We start from the raw sequence: 16787 nt of genomic DNA, 5'->3' as shown, positions 1-16787 counted from the left end.
AATAATTGTTTTAAAAGCATAAGGTTCAGGTATTTTGATTTTTTTTTTTAAGATTTTATTTATTTATTTGACAGAGAGAGACACAGCAAGAGAGGGAAGAGAAGCCTGGGGAGTGGGAGAGGGAGAAGCAGGCTTCCCGCTGAGCAGGGAACCTGATGCGATGCGGGGCTTGATTCCAGGACCCTGGGATTATGACCTGAGCTGAAGGCAGATGCTTAACGACTGAGCCACCCAGGCACCCTTGATTCCTTTTTTAAAGACTTATTTATTTATTTGAGAGAGGGAAAGAGAGAATCTTAAGCAGACTCCCCACTGAGCACAGAGCCTGATTCCAGGATCAGTGGAGACCACCCCTGCCGAAATGAAGAGTCAGATGCCTAAGTGACAGAGCCACCCAGGCACCCCCAGATATATTTTTTTAAGATTTTATTTATCCATCTGAGAGCGAGAGAAAGCGAGAGAGGGAGAGAACATGAGTGGGGTGAGGAGCAGAGAGAGAAGCAGATTCCTAGCTGAGCAGGTAGCCCCATGTGGGGCTTGATCCGGGGACTCCAGAATCATGACCTGAGCCGAAGGCAGACACTTAACCAACTGAGCCACACAGGCCCACCAATTTTGATTCTTAATATTCCAGGGCATATTCATTAAGCACGTATTGCATGCCAATCACTGTTCTAGGCTGGGAGGAGGAGTTAAAAATCCCCTGTTTCATGGAGCTCCCTTTTTAAAACAGTAGATACAAGATAAATGAGTGAACTATTTGGTATATTAGCTAGTTTAAATGGCAATGAGAATGAGTGAAGCAGATGGAGAATAAAAATCTGTGTATGTTTTTACATTTTATATAGGTTGGAAAGGCAGAAAGTCACTCCTCTCTGCAAGGCTCTAAGAATATTTAAAAATAACTTTTTTATTTTTGTTTTTTGACACTCTTAACTCAGGCAGTACCTAAGAGGAAAGTGCTACTCAGGTCTCTTGTTCAGCTCTTCAGTATGATTATAATTTAATGATGAAATTAATTTTTTTAAATTTTTTTTTTAAGATTTTATGTATTTATTTGACAGAGAGAGATCACAAGTAGGCAGAGAGGCAGGCAGAGAGAGTGAGAGGGAAGCATGCTCCCCGCTGAGCAGAGAGCCCGATGTGGGACTCGATCCCAGGACCCTGAGATCATGACCTGAGCCGAAGGCAGCGGCTTAAACCACTGAGCCACCCAGGCGCCCCTAATGATGAAATTAAACCCAGATATACATTGCTAATAAATTTAATGGAACAGATTAGCAATAGCTTAGTGAGTGTAAGACTTAAGGCTTTAACTAGTTAATTCTTTAGCTGTCATTTCTCAGTACACTGACTTTAATAGAGTAGGCACATGGTTTTTTGGAGGTTCAGCAAACTAACAATATATCTACCTCACCCTGTCACTGTTACATGTTTATGCCATTGAGAAGCTTATTTTGTAGAGTGTTTGTCAATACGGTTTCACATCCTGGCAGCTTTGTGTCTAGTGGGAATTGTAGCCCGGGTTAGAATCCATCACTGGTGGGAACCAGCCAGCTGAGCAGTGCACCACCTCGGGGAAGCTTCTGCTGGAAATGAAGTGTCCTTCAGCCGTGAGTGGACGAGGTGTGGGGGTGACAGGTTGGGGATCCTGAAGGTGCAGCAGGATCTCAAGCCAGTTTTATAACTGTTACCTTAGATAATCCCAGATGAGTTAAAGCTAAGGTATGGAATGCTTTTTTCCGTTTTATCCATTAAGGTCTTCCCCTGAGAGGAAAAAGGAAGGGTAAGGAGTGTACCTTGTAACCCCTCCCCATTCCTTGTTCGGATAGTATTAGCTCCCTTGTGGCCCTATAGAAGTGACTCCCTGGAGAAGTGTGGACAGCTGGAGGCAACCCTGTGGCCTATAAAGTGTCATTGGGAGCCACAGCCAGAGACTGCGGGGGAGGGAAAGGGTCACTTCAGGACTGTGGAAAACGCTCCCTTTCCCCTCAGCATCCTAAGGCCTTGTTTCTTGTGTTATTGTCAGTAGAGTCTGGGAGCTTGGATTCTGGTGCTGAAATTTTTTTCCGGGTTAGTTCTATAAATGATATTTTTTAAGCAACCTTTTTGTGGAGTTTCGTTCTTTAGTTCACTGAATTTGTAGCACAAAGGAACGGAAAGAGATTTATTGCTATCGTCATTACCAACTTCAGAATAGAAATTGGTGAGTAATTATACTTACATTAGACTTTTAAAAAGTATAACTGAGGGAAAGGGATGCAGCTGGCTGTATTTTTTGATAAGGTTCTGTGCTTTCCTCTTCCGTTTCTCTTTAGAGACCGTTCTATGGCTAATACATCATAAATGTGAAAAGGAAGTGCAAACACAATTACCACAGAAAGTCAAAATCTCTTCCATTCACTTCTTTATGCTGTTTGTGACTTGTCTGCCTGATTGTTTCAAAGTAAGAAAAAGCTTGGGATTCTTATCTATCATTATCAGTGGCACTGGCTTTGAGTGTGTGGTGTGGTTCTGACAAAACTGGGACAAAATCAACCTTCATGCTAGCAGCCATTGTACCAAACTAATCACAAGAATGTGTGCAGAATATACACAGTGAGCTTTAAAGGCAAGTACATTTGTCTAATGAGATAATGCAAGATACAATGCAAGGAGGGAGATCAGATATAGAATGAACATTCCGTTAACTCTGTAACAAAATATTCAGTGCCATCAGTAGCTCTTCCGTGGGGGCTTTGAGATTTTCTGTTCCACTCTGCTCTGTTTCTTAGTCCTCATCCAGTCCTGAAGCCCCCAGAGGAGGAGCTGAGAGCTGATGGGGCTCCTTAATCAAGAATACAGTGAATGTGGATGAAATGATCCCTGGGAAACAAGGCTGGGTTTAGAATTTGGTCTAGGATAACATCTGGACATTTCAGAGGTCACAAAAGGAGCTGGGGTCAAGGATTAACACAGCTGAGGTCTGCAGTCTGTGACACAGAGCCAAGGAGCAGCTTCGGGGGATTTCCGCCATCTTTTACACTTGAGAAATATAGCTCCTACTCCTTAGCTCCTTCCCGTGCCCTCTGGTCTAGCCATACCCTCTCCCCTTTCACTTTCAGGTTCCTCTAGCAGACAGTTTTCCTGGACTGACCAGGTAGCTTTGAGTATGAGCTTCAGGCTTATGGTAACTTCTGAGGGGTGGATAATTCCATAATGATAAAGATTAGTATCAGTATTTGTAATCCAAGATGAGGTAGATTTTGACTGCTTTCATTAAACTTATTTCATTAGATGATTAGAATAATCATTTAAGCCATTTGGTTCATAGTTACTCCCTTAATGCATTTTTTTTCACCTAGAAAGGTTTACTAATGTTTTATGATTCTTGTATAATTTGAAGAATATTTATCAGACTCAAAGAACTTCCCTGATAACTCGAGTCTGGTCTTAGCGACAAACTGTGCCATTTGGAAATGCTTGAAAACTTTCCTGACCACTTGTTTGAAGTTTGCTGTTTATTTTGATCAGCAGGTTCACTTGGCTACCCCTGTGGAAATGTTACAAGGGTCTTCTTTCAGTTCATTTCTGGTCCCAGGTTGACACAGATGAAGTGAGTTGCTCCAAACAGAAGCAACAGAGTTAGAGAATCTTCTGCCTATCATCTGAGCCAGCCTTGCTTAGCATCTTACAATTCCAGTTTCTATGGCTTGATTTGTTCTAATTCCCAGGACCTGGACTATTTCTTTTCCTTTTGATTTATACCTTTGCTATAATTTGTTTAGAAATTCAGGAAGTATGGAAGAAAAGTTAAGAGAGAAATCAGTTATCTCCATTTTGGGAAACCAAAGAGCAAAGTGGTTTTGTTTATTAATTTGATGTTGTATGTTTGAATAACAGTTGTTGAGAGGTTAAGGTCTTTTTCACAGAGTCATAATCTCTGAATTTCACATAAAACAGTATAAGGTCCAGAGAGAACTTAGTTTTCAAACTGCCACCCCAAACTGAAAACAAAAATGAGTAAAAAAAAAAAAACCCCAAACCCCAAAACCTCAATGAGAGCTATTCCTATTGACATGAAGAAATACTGTAATGATCATCAGCCTTTCAACAACATGGGATTAATTATCCCAGTAAAAAGAACAATACCCCTAATCTATTTTCACGCTTCTATGTCTCTGATGGAACCAAGTCTTAAGAGGATTCCCATAGGGGGCTGATGTATTTTCCAAAGTCCTTTGTTGTGATGAAATATGGAAGGTTATTTTCTAAGTACCAATTTGTGAACATAAGCATATGTATGCCAAGGGAGATTTGAAATTCAAGAAACTGATTTATATGAAACCACTTGTTTGATGTGATGTCCTTAATGATTTGGTTTTATTTTCATCCCATCCCTATGTCTAAACACATAATTAAAGTTCACCATTGTGAGAGGCTCAGATGTCCTTGCTTTTGGCTGTAATAGTAGAATTTTGATTTCCAGTACCAGTAATTCTTATAAATGAAGTCTACTGGTGATCTCCACAGAATGTAGGCTATTACTATATATGAAGAGGCAGAAAAAGTGTCATTTTAGTTTATATTTTTCTATGGAAATACCTTACACTATGAGATTAGGCAGGTCTTTTAGTGTTGAAAAATATGAATGAAACCTCCTGTGGATTCCATTGCTTCTTGTAGCTGCTGTGGAAATTCTGTCGCAATGCTTTCAGACCCCTTGACCACACTGTTGTACATATTTACTGTTGCACTGACTGCCTTCTTGCCTTCTTTGAAGCCTTTCCCAACCTGGCTTCTTGACCCTTCTTTTCAGAAGAAAGACTCCTAACCTTTTCCCATGACCATCTTTTAACCATATAGTTTAACTCTGCCCCAGTAGGATCTCCTTTTGCTTCCCTGTGGCATTTGACATTGCTCATCAGTGTTACTTTTTTGAAATTTCCTCCTTGGGTAGCATCCGTTGGGTTCACTGATGAAAGTCTATAATATCCCCTTTGCTTTCAACTCTCATTCTTGGCTTTTCATTCCCCTTTTTATATAAATTTTATCTGTCTTTTTAATAAACTTATCAACTCATCATGACCTCTACAATTACCTTTACATAAAGTCAAATACATCATTCCAGTTAAGATGTCAAGTTCCAAAGTCATGTCTTCTATATACGGGACATTGCACCGTATGTTTCACTTTTTTTTTTAATATTTTATTTATTTGACAGAGAAATCACAACTAGGGAGAGAGGCAGGCAGAGAGAGAGGAGGAAGCAGGCTCCCTGCAGAGCAGAGAGCCCGATGCGGGGCTCGATCCCAGGACTTTGGGATCATGACCTGAGCCGAAGGCAGAGGCTTAACTCACTGAGCCACCCAGGCGCCCCATATGTTTCACTTTTGCCTCCAATTCTGTCATTATTTTTCCTCTCTTGGGCCCTACTACCTTCTTATAATTGGCATTTTCCAATTTCCCTAGACTGGAAAGCTCGGTGTCTTTTTGGTCTTCTTGTTTTTTATCCCCTATCAAACCAGTTTCAATGCCCTATTGATTCCCTCTTCTGATTGTCTTTAGACATTTCTAAATGTCTCCAGGATGCTGCTACTTAGGTAATGAATTGATCTTCCTTTGTTCAGGAAAGATGTAACAATGACAGAACAGGCAGAGTGATAACCATGCAACAAACATGCCCAGATTAGTTTTGCTAAAATACTATTTTCATCTTTTTATTTATTTATTTATTTTGCCAAAGACAGACCTTACCTCCTTGAGGCTCACACGTCCTAATTGCCCCAGCTGACATTCTAGAACCTTCATAAAAATCTCCTTACCATATCTGTTCACACTTACCATGGTAACAAATCTCTCCTGTAGGGTTAGTTTGTTTCTCAAGTAATCCAGTCAGTTATCTTGCTGACTTATCTGATTGCCTCTGCTTATGCTCTTCTTTCTGCCGGAATAAACTCTCCTCTCTTCTTGGACACCCATAGTTTACTTGCCTTGTAAGACTCGATTCAAATATCACATTTCTATAAAGACATCTCATACCTCTCTTACCGTTCATCACCTCCCAATGTTTTGTTATTCATATCACAAATTTCATCATTTTAATGCTACTTGTCTTGCATCATCATTTATTTGGTTTCTGATATTGCTATCAGCTTAGGTCATGATCCCAGGGTCCTGGGATTGAGCCCCACATCAGGCTCCCTGCTCAACGGGAAGCCTGCTTCTCCCTCTCTCACTCTCCCTGCTGTGTTCCCTCTCTTGTTATATCTCCCTCTGTCAAATAAATAAATAAAATCCTTAAAAAATAACAACAACAAATGAACTGATAGATCTGGTCAATGTTACGAGTGTATAGCCTGTGCTTTTCTGTCTCTATGTCCTTTTCATTGTGTTTTCTCTACGTATCTTTAAGCAGAAACTGTGCCTTTCTCCTATTTTTATTTTCTATAACTAGTTTATAATGCACTGCCAATCCTATAGTGAACCTAGAGAATGAATGAATGACCAAATGCATTGAAAGTGAAACAAATAAATGTTAGTATACATCTTTTTAAAAAATCTCTTACATTTCCAAGTACATAAGAGTCTGAATAAACTATAGGAAAAGATGAGGGCAATGGAATTGAACAAAGTGTTGGATGGATATTATTATCAATAAGTAGGGCAAGGAAGTAGTGCCTAAGTAAGTATTATATTTTAGCATGTAATTATATCTTTTCAACCATATCTTATTCATTTAATGTTCCCAGTATTTATCAGGAATTCAGTAACTGGTTTTTGTGAAATGAATACATGAATTGTGTCTCATATATTTTTAAGTATTTGCTTAAATAATAATGCACTGCCGCAGCTGGTTTCCAAAGTTGTCTCCCCAAGGACCTTTACCTCCCAGTGGTCACACCTTTTTGGCATCCTTTCTTTGACTCTGAGCTGGCCCTGCAAGTTGCTGTTGACCAAAGACTCCTAGGTCTAGGTCATAAGAAGCTGTGCAGCTTGAAGAAAGTTTTGCTTTTGTGATGCTTTGCTTTGAAGCCAGTCACCTTGTAGGAAGTGGACCTATTCTGAGACCACTGTGCCATGAGAAGCTTGAGCCATGTTAAGAAAATCACACGAAAGTGAAAACACAGTCACTGTACTATAGTGTAAAAATGTACCTGTAAGGAGAGCCATGCACTTAAACTCATGTTAAAGGTCAGCTGTTTTGTGTGTCCTATTTTTCGCATACCACTGTTTGTGCAATTTACCTGTAGTTTTTAAATTGCTATACTGTATCCCATTCTGTGAGTGTATCACAATTTATCCATTCTACTCTTGATGGAGGTTGGAGTAGTTTCCTCTTGTTGACTAATATGGCTAGTTTTGCGGTTAGCAGTCTTATAAATGTCTTTGATAAAAGTAGGTACCCCTTTCTGTTGGGTGGTTTTGAATTGTTTTATGGCTATTTTGCATTGCATTAGTTTTGTGTCTACAAGTAGCCTATATGCCATTTTAGAGTGTAATGACTAGGGTGTATGTGTTTCTCTTTCTTATCATAATGCCTACCAAGCAGAGTTTATAGTTTAATTATTCAAGAAATATACATTGATTGTTCATTTAGAAATTTTAAAGCACATCTGCTTGGCTTCTCAAAAAAAGTTCTAAATTAATCATGGAGTTTGTACTCCAGTCATTAAGGACAAAAAATAGGGAATATCTTTTTAATTAGACATTCCTGTTGAATAAATAGCAGTTTGTTGGAAAATATTTCATCTCCCCAGAGCTATTGTTTATTGCTTTACAAATAACATGAGAAAGAAAATCACTTTTCTCATTATGATAAAAGAAAGGGTAGTAATAAACAACTGAAGTTTCTGTGTACTATTATCATACCTTAGGGTTCTAAGCTTCAATAAATCACTTGTTAGGATAGAGCTTATAAATTATCAGTGTGTGTAACTTGAGAAGAGCGTTAGAGTACATATTTTCTATTTGATGAGCTATGTTTTAGAGCTGCATCATATCATTTATTATAGTATAAATTAATGGGTACTAAAAGTACAACATTTTTTCCTTCACAGCTAATCAACTTGAGGAATTTTCTTGTTTTTTGCCTCTTTGTCATAACACCTGGATTATTTATTTTAAAAATTACAATGATAAAACTATTCCAAATAGGCCAGGTCTGATTACTTTCCATTCCAGCAAATTTACTTTAAGTGCCAATACCATATGGAAAAGTTTGACTCTGATATACCAGACTTTTTTTTTTCTTTTTTGGTAAAGTGTAACTCTTGAACAAAAAAAAATGAGTGACATGGAGGTTTAAATTAGTTTCAGATGGTTTATAGTTTGTGGTTTGTTGTTGTTAACTCTAAAGAATCTGAAGGATATATAAAAAGATTAAAGAATCTTTTCAACTACCAAGCTTAAAATATCCGTGTTTATGAACAAATGCCATGCATTTTCTATCTTGGTTTATCCTTGTTCCTTTAATTCCTAGTATTTTTTTTTTTTTGAATACCGTGATGTCTTTTGCATCTTCCCATTCATCTATTTATTCAAACATTTACTGAGTGTTTTTTGTGAGGTAAACATTACTGTGGGCCTCCCATTTTCAGAGACTTGGCTCTTCCCTGGAGGAGATCAAGTGTACTGGGAATACCAGCTATATAGACGGATACAATATAATATCAGTAAACCTGAGGAAAGTAGGATCAGAGCAACTCGTTCTGCTTAAGGGAGTCCAGGAAGTTGTACACAGCAGATAACATTGGAAGGGAGACATGAAGAATGTATAGTAATTTGAGCAAAAAAGTGGAAGGAAAGATCTTCTGTGCAAAGAGAGTAGTGTAATACAGAGGCACAGATATGAGAGAGGTTTGGCATATTCAAGAAACAATGATAAGTGCGGTTTTCTTAGAGCTTAAAGCACACTGGGATAAAGAAGAGGGGGAAGACTTGAGATGAAGAAGGTTACCTTTTCCACTGCCAGACATGAAAAGCACAGCCTTCCCCCAGAATGACCTCCTCTTTTTTATCTTGGAACAGAACAGTAATATGGGAACTGGTAACCCTTGGTACAATTGGCAGGAATTGAATAAAAAGTAGGCTTTTTGATCAGCAAAGAAAATAGGATTGAGTTTTCTAAAAAAGTGTAAAAAGGACAAATGGGAGTAAAACCCCAGCATAGTCTCAGAGCAGTAAGTAATCAGTGGTCATTCCCAAAGTAGAGATGCTACAGATAAGAAGGAAGGAAGCCTCCATTAGAGTGCCTTTGAGCACCGGGCATGGTTTTCTTTATTTCTTCATCTTCCTTCATCAACCTGGGTGAAACCCCAGAGGGCAACTGGATGGAATTAGGTAGACACTAATGTGGTTGATAGCAGAAATAGGCAACAGAGTGATTATGATAGGGAGATGGGCTGGCCTGAGAGTGAGAAAGTAAAGTTTAAAGGCATAAATCCAAATTTCTGCACTTCTACAATTACTGGGAAAGAGATGTTCTGTGTTTTAAACAAGCCCCTAAAAGAGGGGAACAGTATTATTAGAAGACTGTTGGGAAAGTAAATGTGGTCTTACCAGGACGATGTTGGTGAAGACAGGTGACACTGGATGGAGGCATCACCTCCATTTCCCTTTGTCCTGGAGGCCATATTTTTAGAGATAATTACAGAGAAGAGAATGGCTGGGGAGGTAACCAGGGTGGTGAACGGTCTGGGAAGAATATTGCAGGCAAAAGAGACAACGGACCTGAAGCTGATCAATCCTCCCATGGAATAAAGGAGACAAGACAGTCAAAAGCAAGAATTGTCTACAGTGAAGGCAACAACCACTAACTGGAAGTCCGAGGAGTAGATTTAGTTCTATGAAGAATTTAGTTCTATGATCTTTCTTATGACTTTCATTGACAATAGGGAAATAAACAACTTTGGAAGAAATACCTCCAAGATAATGGGTTCTCTGTGTATTGGAAGTGTTCAAGCTGTGATGGGTGCCAACTTGTCAGTATTGCTGTGATTTGTAGGCATTTTGACTAATGACCTTGAGTGTCATTGGAAGATGTCTGAAAATGTAAAATATGACACTCTTGATAGCCTTAAGATGTATGTAAACCAGATGGCCTCAGCTGGATGCATTTAGGAGCCCTGATGCCAGCGAGCCCTGGGCATGTGGTAGGGCTGTGTGCGAGCTTTCATTGGAGATCTGACTGGTGGGAAATGACCTAGTTGCTAAATTGAGATGAAATAACAATTATAGCCATTAGGAAATGAATGCTTGCTAGTGCCCAATTCTCAGCTGGGTACTTTATACACACTGTCTGACTTAGTCATCACAACAGACTTGGGTGGTGGAGTTTATTAAATATCCCTTCTTTTATCAATGAACAAAGAAAGGATTGACTAGATTGATTCCAACTCCAACATTTGCCAGCTGTGTCACTTTGGAGACTTACGTTGTCTCCATGCCTCCGTTCCCCCATCGAAAAGTGTGGATAGTAAGAGTGGCTGCCACATAGATGAGAGTTAAATATGCTTAGTACATAGTAGATGCTTAATACAAGTTTGCTATCATACTTTAATTTTTACTATGGCTCCAAAGCTCATGTTGTTTTCCCTGAGTTGCAGTGGGTTGGGGGAATGTCACAGCTAAAGAAATATGAAAAAATATTAGAATCTTCATTCTTTACGGGGGGGAATATATATATTAAATATAATATTACCATATTATATTTTATATATATATATAAAATAAAAATATATTGTTCCACTTGGGAGTTTGGGAGAGAGCCAGGTAGCAGTTGATGATTACATGAGTAGTCTCGTATATTTATGTATAAGAACGGTGTACAGTATTGGAGTTATATATTCTTAAGGTTAACAACCTCTCAACACCAATCCAAAATGCTACTTACTTTATAAAATTTTTCCAGTCCTCAAACTGGAATGGGATTATGTTTTCCTTTAACTGCCCACCCCTGCACACACCCCCCACCCCCGACCCTGAATGTTCTTACTTGCTTATTATTTCCTGATTTATATCATGGTTACTTGTGTACTCTCCAAAGAACCTGAAGCTCAGTTTTGGCCTGGCCTTTAGCATCTCCTCTGTGGTATTTCTTGGAATACCTCAGTTCTGGTATGCAGGTACTCCAGTCTTTATTTGAATTGAGCCGCATTATTAAGTTTTCATTTTTATCCTTTTTTTTTTTTTTACTGACCCCTTTAGACAATACTGAAAGGCATCCACAGAACATTTGCTTTCTGTAGACCATAGAGTTTGTTTTTTTAAAGCAGATAGGCTAATTCCTAAAATTTTAAGTTTGTGTACTTCTTTAAAAACAAACATTACTTTAATGAAAATAGATCCTGAATCTGGTATCTGCATACCAATGATTATGAATCAGTGGGGGAGGAAAGAAACTTTATTTCACTCTGGCTTCAAATGGCTTTCATGCAAAAAGACTAAATGCTCCCTTTAACTGACTCAGTTGCACAGATGTGTGGATGTGTATGCCCCCCTTCATCACCCAGCCATGCTGGTGCAGTGATGCTCGAATGTGCACACGCATTGCAATACCTTCCACCTCTCCATCTTCACTGTCACTTCGTTTAAATTCTTATACCTGAGTTATTGTACTAGGTTCCTCATCGAGGTGCCTGCCACCATTCTGGACTCAGGTAAGCCCCCACCCTTCGTGATCATGAACGTTCTATGCACAGAGCTGACCATGTTCATGGACCTAGAATGCCACAGGAGTTTCAAGCAGTGAAGTTGGCCTCAGGGTCCTTCTGAGATCTCCCCCTCCCCCCAACAGATTTCTAGCAGCAGTCTTTCCCTGTCCTTTCCCTTCTGCCAGACCCCTTGGATTTTATGCTCAGAAATATAGGTCGTTTTTTGTTGTGTTATTCACTCTTTGATAACCCCTTAAATGTTATTGTAGTTATTAGGGATGTGGGCTCTACATCCAAATTTTATTTCCTTCAACTTCCACAACTGTAAGATGGGGATTATGTTAGTGCCTAAGTCATAGGATTGTTATGAGGATTGAGTTAATATTTGTGAAGTAGTACATCAGTGTACCTCTGTGCTCTGTCCTGCTTTGGGAATGTGTGTCATCATGCCTTTATTCCTGTTCCTGCTGTTCTCCCTATTTTTAAAAAAGATTTTATTTATTTATTTGACAGAAAGCATACACATGAATGGGGGGAGGAGGGGCAGAGAGAAGGGGAGAAGCAGGCTTTCAGCTAAGCAGGGAGCCCAATGCAGGACTTGATCCCAGGACCCTGAGATCATGGCCTGAGCTGAAGGCAGATGCTTAACTAGCTGAGCCACTCAAGCACCCCTGCTGTTCCACTGTCTTAAGAGTTCTTCTTCTCTATCCATTGCTTTAGAACCCTCCTCTAAAACATCAGTCTCTTAGTAAAGCCTTTCCATGTTACCCTTTACATGCTCAGAAAGATCTGATACTCCATCTACTTCTGAACCTTGAAAACAAATTTATATGGAACACACTGTGATGCAAATATTTTTATATATATCAGTGTCCTCTACTGAATCATCAACCCATGAAGTCATTATTGACTTATCATTGGTTCCTCAGAAGCTAGCTCAGTGTCAGGCACATCATTTTTAATAAAATCATTGGACAATTTTTTTTTTTTGACTGAACAGCAAAGCATTTTACAACAGTATGTGGTGGTAGTATTGAATTTCAAGATTTCGTTTGGACTTTGGTCCAGAGCATGGTGTTCTTGTGTGATTCTGATAGATATAGATACATATCTGCATATGTGTAGTTTTATTAGTGTATGCCTGATTGAATACAATCATTCCTGCCAGTTTGCATTTATTTAACTACTTCTGGTAGTTTATAAGAAATTAATCTTCTGACTTCCCATGTAAAAATGCAAGCCGAGAGTTGTGGTGATTCCGTGCCAAAGATCTGTTGCTGTTCACCTGGAAGACTGACGCGTCCTCTGGTTCAAGCTGTGCTTTAATAAACAGGAGCTCAAACACTTTGTGATGGGAAGTACAGCTAAGGACTCTTTGAAGTACACAAGCGGATCATGCTGAATGCTTTTCTAGGTCATGTTCATTTCATAAAAACAGTCAATTCCCAGCCATCCCAGAAGAGGAAATGCTGAAGGTCCCTCGCTGCACTGCGGGGCAAGGAGGAAACCAAGGGCTGCGAGCGGGAGGGGCCCCACCGCCTAGCCTTTCCTTGACTAGTAACTGGTGGGCATGGAGCCCAGTCACACAGGTCCCCACACACAGCAGCTTTCAGGCTAAATTTGTGCCGCTGCTTCAATGCAGAAGTTTTTTTGTTTGGTTTTGTTTGGTTCCCATGTTGATTTCCTAATCATGACTTGTTTTCAAAGCCAAACACGATAGCATCCTGAACACTCATCAGCATTTGGTCAGCTTTGCTGCCAAGCTAATTAACAGATTTTTATTTAAAGGGATGAGAATAAAGGGGATGATTTTGGTAAAGAAGTACCATCGTGGGAAATTTGATTTTTCTCTTCTGTTTAAGGATTGTTATTTCTAATTTTTGGACATTATGTTGTAAATATTAATTCCACTGGCCATGTTTGCTTTAATTTGAACACACACAGTTTTCAGATTCTGCTGACCATTGATGCTGACACATTTGTGATGGATATTACCAAGTTATCTTTTTTTTTAAAGGTATTTATTTATTTGAGAGAGAGACAGTGAGAGAGAGCATGAGAGAGGAGAATGTTAGAGGGAGAAGTAGACTCCCTATGGAGCTGAGAGCCAGATGCTGGACTCGACCCAGGATTCTGGGATCATGACCTGAGCCAAAGGCAGTTGCTTAACCAACTGAGCCATCCAGGCACCACCCCCAAGTTATATTTTTAAAAACCTGATGAGTTATTGAGAAGGTACCACTTTGGATCTAAATGCCAAGATCAGAGCAGCTACTTGTGCGCTGACAAAACTTATTTTTCTTTCTTTTCAAGGATGGGAAAACAACTTTTTAGTCTGGAATAGCAGGCCTCTCACTGCTAAGCCATGAAGCCTGAGAGTCCCGAAACCAGAGGCAGAGAATCCTGGGGAGGGTGCTTAGTGTAGGGGGTTAAAGGGGAATCGGGAAGGAATCTCTCTTCCCTGGCATGACCAAACATTTGGAAGGGAGAGGAGCAGCTAGGCCATTAGAGGCAATTTGAGTGCCATGTCCGGACAGGGCATTTGGGCTTGGCTAAGGTCCACAAATTATCTGGGGTGTGGAGCTGCTCCAACCTTGCATACAACCAGTGCTTCCCACCAGAAATATCCAGAATGATGTCTCTTTAATTCTGTTATCAGGACCATGAGGTTTCTAGCAGGGAACAGCTCTGCTGGAGGCTTTCAGGAAGCTTGATGAGTAAGAAGACTCATGTAGTGGTGGAAAGATCTCAGGCAGCTGTCACTTGGGAGATGGAAGTTCAAGGTTAATTTCACTTAGTTGGCAAATGTGTATTGAGAAAAAAGTTCATTTTCATAATGCTTCTTTTGGCTGGAGACAGGAGAAATGCAGGAAAGATTAACATTTTTCTAGGCTCTCTTTTGGGCTAATCAGGTTATACTAATGAAAATATTTTAGTGTGCAACGCACAGTATTAAGTGCACCATGTGTGTAAATTCTTTTAATTCTCACAGTAATCCCATGAGGTAAGTGCTCTTATTCTGCCTTTTTTACGGTTGGGATATTGAGGCACAGAGAGATGAAGTGATTGCCCCGGAATCACCCAGCTAAGTGGCATAGCTGGGATTTGAACCTCGTCTTAGAGTTGAGCTTCTGCTCTTTGTCAGGACACTGTACTGCCTGAGCATGCGGGGAGCATGTAGATGCAATAGTTGGCTTGGTCTCTGAACTCTCTGTAACACTTCATGGAGCATTGATTTATCTCACTGGGTTTAAGCTATTGATTTCCATTTATATTACTTCTCTCCTTCTGTAACCTTCCAAAGGCAGGGGTTTGACTTTGCATCCCTGGCACCAGCTTGCGTTCCTGGCACCTTAGGAAATTCTGGAACACGGTGCCAGCAATCTGGGGTCCAAGAAGAACAGCAAGGCTGGGAAATTCAAGTGACCCTGTGACCTTTCTAGCTCTGGTCAGGGGAATAGAGATAATGTGTCAGAGTTTAGAAGTCACTGAAACCAAAGTTAAAGATGAATAGAATCACTCATTTCTGATGTGTTTTTGTTTGCTCTCCTTTTATTATCAATATCTTCATCTTTCTAGAACTATGTAAAGCTGGTCAACATTTCCCAGAACATAAGCTAGAGAGACCGTTAGCTAGCAATGCTAAATAGATCAATTCAGAGCCTCTATTGACATCATAAAGCCGGATTCTTTTTCTCTGACCTGGCTGGGCACCTTTAAGATATTTATTATTTCTTTCCAACCTGCCATACTTCTGCAGGGATTCTGAGGTTATCTCTGAGGCAAGCTGTGTGCATTGGGAGCAAAGGTTCAGTTACTGAATGTGTCCAGAATGAAGTCGCAGACTGAGAGTTCCTCTCCAGGTATATTTCAAGTTCATCTCCTGCCTTGTTCCCCCAAGCCCCCATCTCGTGCACTGGACTGACTGTTCCCACATAGATCTGGTAGCTGCTAACCTTGGGTCTGGCCTTTTCGATCATTGCCTTTTCGAGATACCCGATACCCCATTTCTTCCTCGTTTTGGAAACCCTTCTCAGTCTGTGATGTTCAGACTCCACCTTTTCTAAGCATCTGTCTAGGATCTCCCCACCTGCATTTGACTTCTTCCTTCCCTACTCTGATCATCCTTCTTTCTAGACTGTTCTTACTAAGGCAAGCCTCATATTAGGTATTTGAATGTGTCTGTCTTTTTCATTGGGAATTTTGGAGGACCAGAAATTGTGTGTGTGTGTGTGTGTGTGTGTGTGTGTGTGTGTGTGTGTATACATGTGGCTACTCCCACGTACATAAATATACCCAATGTCTTTGCTGTCCCATAAGGCAGAATAGCAGGTACTCAAAGATACTTTTTCCATTTGAATGACCACCCTCCATCTTCCTGTTCACCTTTTGCCTCCACACATCATGGATGCCTCATTCTGATACCACAGAAAATATTTGAACACTTCTGCCTTCTAGTCATACAGTTTTTGGATTGTCTCTCTTCCCATTCTTTTCATTTATGAAATGCTACAGAGTGCACAGCCACCTAGCATCTGCCTGGCCTCAGTTCTAGCCAGCACTCCTCCACTTGCCCCTGCAGTGGGACGAGGACTAGAATCAAAGCAGTAGGGCTGCTGATGATAGAGGTTTGGTGAAAGTCAATCCACTCCATAGCAGACATTCTCCTGGCAACCCTTCTGTCATTACTCCAGGAATGTTGCCTCCAAGGAGGAAACTGAAGCTCATGGAGATGACGGAGTGCAGCTGGGATTCAAAGCCAGATTTTGCTACCAAATCCCATGTTCTTTCGCCTACCACTCCTTAAGCCTCCTAAGCCCTGAATGTGCGTGACACGGTGCACTCCTCATCACCCTAGGGACTCTTTACTGAGAGAGAAATTGGTAGCCCCATTATCCACAGAGAACGAGCTCCACCCAAGGTCCCACCAGTGATAGTGGGAGAGCCCATGATTCAAGCACAGGTGTTCCCCCCTCTTCTCTTTCCATTGAACCACACCATTTCCTGACTCCCCAAAATATATATATATATATAGGAGACTTTGCGTGTCTTCTTTCTTTCCCAGGGTTGTTGCCCGCCACTCATTTTTTTTGTCTTCTAGTCCCCCCCCACTTAGTTGTGGAGCCTTGGGCCCAAGTTAGGGGTCTCTTACTT

General features: G+C 40.3%; 1 long non-coding RNA gene across 1 annotated transcript in view; it reads left to right on the top strand.

The window, feature by feature from the left end:
* LOC123936018 overlaps positions 1-16787 on the top strand; it is a 50911-nt gene that overhangs the window by 16728 nt on the left and 17396 nt on the right. The gene's annotated exons all lie outside the window — the stretch shown is intronic.

The sequence above is a fragment of the Meles meles genome, unplaced genomic scaffold (assembly GCF_922984935.1).
Source record: "Meles meles unplaced genomic scaffold, mMelMel3.1 paternal haplotype, whole genome shotgun sequence".
Lineage (NCBI taxonomy): Eukaryota > Metazoa > Chordata > Mammalia > Carnivora > Mustelidae > Meles > Meles meles.
This window is presented reverse-complemented; position numbering and strand designations above follow the sequence as displayed.